Source organism: Triticum dicoccoides, chromosome 1A (assembly GCF_002162155.2).
Source record: "Triticum dicoccoides isolate Atlit2015 ecotype Zavitan chromosome 1A, WEW_v2.0, whole genome shotgun sequence".
Classification (NCBI taxonomy): Eukaryota; Viridiplantae; Streptophyta; class Magnoliopsida; order Poales; family Poaceae; genus Triticum; species Triticum dicoccoides.
The window spans coordinates 586,534,345-586,541,922 of NC_041380.1; positions in this window are offsets into that span (position 1 = coordinate 586,534,345).

The window sequence follows — 7,578 nt, forward strand, 5'->3', positions numbered from 1 at the left end:
TAAGCCGGTATGCGACCCACTTAAGGATTCGCATCATGGCCCAGCCAGGTCCACTTACGGCCCAAGAAAGCAAGCTCTCGTAAGCAATGCAATAAAGCCATTATCAGAATACGGCACACCCAAATACAGGGGTGCCGCACACCCCCTATGTTTCATCGATGAGGTCCTAGATTATGAATTTCCAGCGGGATTCAAACCCGTAAACATAGAGGCATATGATGGAACAACAGACCCTGGAGCCTGGATCGAGGATTATATCCTCCACATACATATGGCTCGAGGAGATGACCTTCACGCCATAAAATACTTAGCCCTCAAGCTTAAAGGGTCAGCCCAGCATTGGCTTAAAAGCCTTCCTGAAAACACAATCGGAAGTTGGGAAGAGCTTGAGGACGCTTTCCGAGCAAATTTTCAAGGGACCTATGTCCGCCCTCCGGAGGCAGACGATCTTAGTCACATAACTCAACAGCCCGGAGAGTCAGCTCGGCAATTCTGGAATAGATTTCTTACTAAAAAGAATCAGATAGTCGACTATCCGGACGCTGAAGCCTCAGCAGCTTTCAGGCATAATGTCCGAGACGAATGGCTCGTCAGACACCTCGGCCAAGAAAAGCCAAGAACAATAGCCGCACTAACAAGCATCATGACCCGCTTTTGCGCAGGAGAGGATAGCTGGTTGGCAAGATGCAGCACCAGCGACCCAAGTACATCCGAAACTAGGGATGGAAACGGAAAACCACGACGCAATAAGGACCGTCGCCGGACTAAGGAAAAAAGTCCGAAGAGCACGGCAGTTAACACCGGATTCAAAAGCTCACGGCAGAATCAAAAAAAGCCGCCCCTCCAAGATAACAGGGACAACCTATCCAACCTAAATAAAATCCTGGATAGGATATGTCAAATACACAGTACTTCCGGAAAGCCTGCTAACCATACCCACAGAGACTGTTGGGTTTTCAAACAATCCGGCAGACTCAACGCCGAACACAAGGGGCTCGATACACCAAGCGAAGACGAGGACGAACCCCAAAAGCAAAGTACCGGGAAACAAAAGAATTTCCCACAAGAAGTAAAAACAGTAAACTTACTCCACATAACAAAACGTGCGGCGCCCATAAAGGTACGCGCCCCACGGTCTATCCCAAAGGAATCCCGCCACTGGTTGTCAAAACCAATCATCTTCGATCATCTGGATTATTCTAGAAGTACCAGGAACCCAGGCTGGACTAACCTGGTACTCGATCCAATAATTGGCGGACTCCAGTTTTCAAATGTCCTTATGGACGGTGGCAGCGGACTCAACCTGATATATCATGACTCAATCCACCACACGGGGATCGACCCAAAAAGAATTCGCCACAGCAAAACCTCCTTTCAAGGAGTAACGCCAGGTCCGGACACCCATTGCATGGGTTTTCTCCGGCTCGAGGTTATTTTCGGCTCTGCCGATAACTTCCGTCACGAAAAGCTGACTTTCTACATCGTCCCATTCTCAAGTCGCTATCACGCACTGCTGGGACGCGAAGCTTTCGCCCGCTTTAACGCAATACCGCATTATGCATCTCTTACGCTTAAGATGCCCGGTCCACGCGGCATCATCTCCTTAACGGGGAAGCAGTAAGGGCGCCTCCCCCAAGTGGAGGATTGTGCGGCCGCTTTAACAGCCCCACAATACAATGGCTTCACCAGCCAGAACATCGGAACAGGTCATTGAAGACCACGGACACGGATAGACGAGTCCGGCACAAAAGTATCGTTGATAAAGGCTTAGTGGCCATATACCCCTGGACTAGGGGCTTCACACGTATAAAATAAGAGACAATAAAGCTCAATTTTCCATATTTTACTTTACACTTTGTTTATTTCATATAACTTTTGTTCGGCACGCCCCTTTTCAACTTAGTTGCTCTCTTTTTTACAGATGAACGTCGTGCTGCGCCCGTCCAGGATACGGCACAACGGAGACACGGGCGCAGATGTGCAGTAGGGACCCGTTCCAAGGATTCTTTTCAGATTAAGACCCTGTGTAAACCTTTTTTACTATCTCTTGTTGATACACATCCCCTGGTTCTATGACCAAGGAGGAGGCTGGCGTCTTGGCATGTGGCCACGTCAGAATTCTTGCGCGTACCTGGACACTAGGGGCTTATACCTTAGAGCGTCACTTAGCCCGCTCTCATAAATACCGAATACCTTAGGGAGTGTTCGGCGTCGCGAGTTTGGCCTTATATGCATCAGCTTCGAGTCATGATTTTGGTCAAATGTTGGGTTGCCCGGCTCCTGTGTTCGGCCGCTCTACATTCTGCTCTATCGGCTAAGGAGGCACCAGGAGAACTAATGCGATTGTGCCCTGGTTCGGCCAGGCGAGCACCTCAATAGAGAAAGCCGAAAACTGACTGTCATGATATGGCGTGAGACTGGTCAACCACTCGATGACTCTCCGGAATCTATAGGATTCCCCCGCATTAATGAAGGGCCGTTTCCCGGCCAGGCACATACGCACCCCGAATTCGGGCTAGCGCAGTCGCCACCAGGGGCTACCTAAATAGTCCCATTGTCAAGCTCCTATGGCTAAGTGAAAGTGTTAAAGCATTATAGTCCGGTTGCCTAGCTCGCTGCGCTATCACCTCCTTTGTAGGACCAAGACATTGGATTAAGTGTGAAAATGCGCCTTCTGCGAGCACCCCCGCACTATGTGCATGGGGGCTGAAGCCAACGACTGCCATCTTTCAGATTTTGTATGTATATCTTAAAACGGCCGCACAGGAGGTGTTCCACACACTTGCAGGCACAAGTATAAAAGGCTACTACAATTCATCAAAATATTGCTTCATAATTACATATGCTATCAGAACATAGCATCCTTCGAGCACTGCGTCTCTATTACACGAGCGCCTTCAAGGACTTCCTGAAAATAGTGCTCGGAGGGTACTCGGCTTTGGTCCGAATCTCGGGATGCAACAACGGTGGTCTCCATTTCTGCCCAGTGTGTCTTGACACGGGCAAGAGCCATCCGTGAGCCCTCTATGCATGCTGACCTCTTCATCGCATCGATACGTGGCACCGCGCCAAGGAACTGCTGCACCAAGCCAAAATAACTCTTCGGCTCCGATCTCCCCGGCCACAGATGACCCATGACGTACTTTATGGCGAGTCCGGACAATCTATTCAGTTCGGCCCATTGAGCCAGACGATCGTCCACTGCCAGTGGACGTTCTGGATTGTGGAACTGCGACCAGAAAAGCCTTTCCACCTCACGATCTTCTTGATCTCGAAAGTGTTCGGTCGCATCAGCAGCACTCGCTGCCAAATCCAGATAGGTGTCCTTCGCACTCCACATCCGGTCCAATGGAGCAAACTTCGGATCGCCAAACTTCCTCCGCAGCATAAAGGGCTTTCCAGCCGCAATCTATCCGGCCTGAGCAGCTCCTCCTTCGCAGCTCTCATCGCAGAGCGAGCTTCCTTGGCATCAACAACAGCCTTCTCTAAGTCCGTTGTCTCGCCCGGTCTTCTTTCTCAAGAGACTTGCAACGGTCAGCAGCGCTTTTTAACTTCACGGCCATCTCGGCAATCTCCTTCTTGCTTCGGCAGTGAGCAGCCTGTTCGGCTCTCAGCTCTTCAAGTGCCTTCTCGGCAGCCGCATCACTTGTCCTGGCTTGTTCCTTAGCTCGGGCAAGTTCCGCCCGGAGACTCTCCATGGCGGCCGCACCATCTGCGTCAAGCACACACATTGTAAGATACTGGCATAAAACCTCCTCTTACCAGATGCCGCCCGAGGAATTGCATACCTTGAGCATCATCAAGTCGCTCGTTGACGAGCGCGATGTCGGCATCTGCCACGTCAAGTTGCCGCTTTAGTTCGGCAAAATCATTAGTTTGGCTCGATTCCGGACACTTCGCCACCTATATACAAAGGCGAAAATTAGACCTGGGATTATGATCCTCTGCGCGCTGTCAATTTTGACAACACACAGTCTTAGGGGCTACTATCTACACACGGCGCATCTTGTTTATGCGCAACTGACAAAGAAGTACATTATCAAACGTACCTCAAAACCCGTCAGCAAACTTCTGACGGCCTCGTGCAATCCGCTTTCCGCGGACGAAATCCTTCCAATCACCGTACCCATCAATGCACAGTGCTCCTCTGAGACAGAAGCTCGCCCCAGCAGAATCATCAGCTCCTCTGACCGCGCACCAGACGGTGCCGGACTCGTCCTACAACCTCCATCGAAGGCAGGACGCGGAGAACCTTGGGGGGCCATATGGCTACCTTCCACCCCTGCCGGATTCGGAGAAACCCTCCGCGACGACACCTCAGGGTCGCCCGCCCCGCTAGGCGGTACGGCAGGGGGAGGCGTTCCACTCTCCATCATCTCCGGAAGAAGATCCCCCGAAGACGAGCTCTGCTGAGAAGGGCTGAGGTCCGAGCTACAAGGTAAAATTTCGGTTAATCTTCTCAGATAAAAAGTAAGGATTTCTCTCATCCCTCTAAAGGAAAATCTTTCTCTACTTACGGCTCGCTGGAGGGCTGATCCCTTTGGGGGCGTAGTTCGGTCGAGGATCTCCCCAGCGCCGGACCCTCTGACGAGGACTTCTTCCCCCGCTTTGAGGCCATGGTCTCCGGGTCGTCAGAGGCGGCCCTCTTCTTCCCCCTAGGAGAGGAATTGTCGGTTCCTCCCTTCGGAGCAGCCTCCTTCGAGGAGGCCATAGTTTCCTTGTCCTCCCCCTCACTTCCCTCCAAAGGCATGATCTTCAACATCCTGACTAGCACGGGATCCGGCCTGGTCTCAGGAAGGGGAGCCGGACACCTGATCAGCTTTGCCTTCGCTACCCACTCCTGTGTAAAAGGACAGCTCTTTTAGGGGCGAGTCTATGACAATTTTACGGATAGCGAGTCCGGGCACAAGGTTACTTACTTGAGTATCCGGGCGATTGCAGCTTAAACCTGCGTCCTCGGTCAAATCCGAACACATTGCTTGTGATCCGAAGAACATTTTATACATCTCCACGGGCGTTGCGCCCATAAAATGCTGGAGAGCTCGTGGTCCCTCTGGATTAAACTCCCACAGACGAAGGGAGCGACGTTTGTCGGGCAATGTTCGGCGAATCAACATGACCTGTGTCACCTTGACCAGGTTGAGGTCTCCTTCTAAGAGATCCCTAATGCGGCCCTGCAACAGGGGCACGTCTTTGGATAACCCCCAATCTAATCCTTTGTTGACCCATAACGCTAGCCGTGGTGGGGGACCCGAGCGAAAGGCAGGAGGCGCCACCCACTTGGCGCTCCTGGGAGCGGTGATAGAACCACTCTCGTTGCCACAAGCCGAGCTCCTCTTGAAAGGAGCCCTCGGGCCATGGAGCATCGGCATTCTTACTTATGACAGCACCTCCGCACTCTGCGTGCCGTCCCTTGATCATCTTCGGCTCCACTCCAAAAGTCTTGAGCCATAATCCGAAGTGAGGAGTAACACGGAGGAACTCTTCGCACACAACGATGAATGAGGAAACGTGGAGGATGGACTCCGGAGCTAGGTCATGAAATTCCAGCCCATAATAGAACATCAGCCCCCTCACGAAGGGATCCATCGGGAAGCCTAAACCCCAAAGGAAGTGAGACATGAACACTACGCTCTCACCAGGCTGGGGACTGGGAATAGCCTGCCTTTGAGCAGGCAACCTATGCGAAATTTCGGCGGTCAAAAACTTAGCCTCTCTCAACCTTAGCACGTCCTCCTCCGTGACGGAGGAGGGCATCCATCGGCCTTGAAGGTCGGAACCGGACATTGTCAAAGGTTCGAAGCGCCTGGAATCTGGAGCCTAGGGTGTTGGAACTCGAGGCGACAGGCGAACTTGTTTTGAGATTGGAGAAAAGGAGTAAGGCCTTGGTCTCTTTATAAGAGGTTGAATACTAGGAGCCCTCCCCGTAACCGTTTGGGACTCGCCTTTAATCGAGAAAACATGCTAACGGGCACGATTGGGTTACCCACGTCCGTATTGATGAGAATCCCGTAAATAAAGGGGACACGATCTCTACTTTGACAAGACGTGCCAAGGAAACCGCCTCGCAAAACACGCTAAGGTGGAGAAGTGAAAACGATTTGAATAAAGGCTTGGCCGTAGTGTGATGTCACGCTGCAGAATACGTCAGCAGATTAGATTTGTGTTAATATTATTCTCTCTATGGCAATACGTGGAAGCTTATTTTGCAGAGCCGGACACTACTCTTAGTGTTTACAAACTTTTATGAAGAATTTGGAGGAGGAACCCGCCTTGCAATGCCGAAGACAATTTGCGCGCCGGACTCGTCGTCATTGAAGCCTGGTTCAGGGGCTACTGAGGGAGTCCTGGATTAGGGGGTGTTCCGGTAGCCGGACTATACCTTCAGCCGGACTCCAGGACTATGAAGATACAAGATTGAAGACTCCGTCCCGTGTCCGGATGGGACTTTCCTTGGCGTGGAAGGCAAGCTTGGCGATGCGGATATTCAAGATCTCCTACCATTGTAACTGACTTTGTGTAACCCTAACCCTCTCCGGTGTCTATATAAACCGGAGGGTTTTAGTCCGTAGGACAACTTCATCATACAACAATCATACCATAGGCTAGCTTTTAGGGTTTAGCCTCCTTGATCTCGTGGTAGATCTACTCTTGTACTACCCATATCATCAATATTAATCAAGCAGGACGTAGGGTTTTACCTCCATCAAGAGGGCCCGAACCTGGGTAAAACATTGTGTCCCTTGTCTCCTGTTACCATCCGGCCTAGACGCACAGTTCGGGACCCCCTACCCGAGATCCGCCGGTTTTGACACCGACAGTGACTTTGGAGTGACTCTTTGTTGCATGTTGAGGGATAGTTATGTGATCCAATTATGTTATCATTGTTGAGGGAACTTGCACTGGCGAAAGTATGAACCCTAGGCCTTATTTCCTAGCATTGCAATACCGTTTTAGCTCACTTTTATCATTAGTTACCTTGCTGTTTTTATTATTTCAGATTACAAAAACCTTTATCTACTATCCATATACCACTTGTATCACCATCTCTTCACCGAACTAGTGCGCCTATACAATTTACCATTGTATTGGGTGTGTTGGGGACACAAGAGACTCTTTGTTATTTGGTTGCAGGGTTGCTTGAGAGAGACCATCTTCATCCTACGCCTCCTACGGATTGATAAACCTTAGGTCACCCACTTGAGGGAAATTTGCTACTGTCCTACAAACCTCTTCACTTGGAGGCCCAACAACGTCTACAAGAAGAAGGTTGTGTAGTAGACATCACTCACTCATAGCATATGACAAGTTCAATGGATTGTCAAACATGATGTGACCAAAAGAATTTTCACATGATATCCTATGGAGCATAGCATCACAACTAGGCAACTCAACACGCTCATCATCATATTCATCATAAATAGGTAAGTCATGACATGATGAAGTCGCACTAGCATGAAGTATGGTAATAGGTGTGTCAACATCATGCAAGCAATCATTGTGAATATAGTCCACTAGTGGGACAAGAGAAGCACCATCACCTATGTTACCTTTGGAGCTCCGCTCATGTGGTGCGGG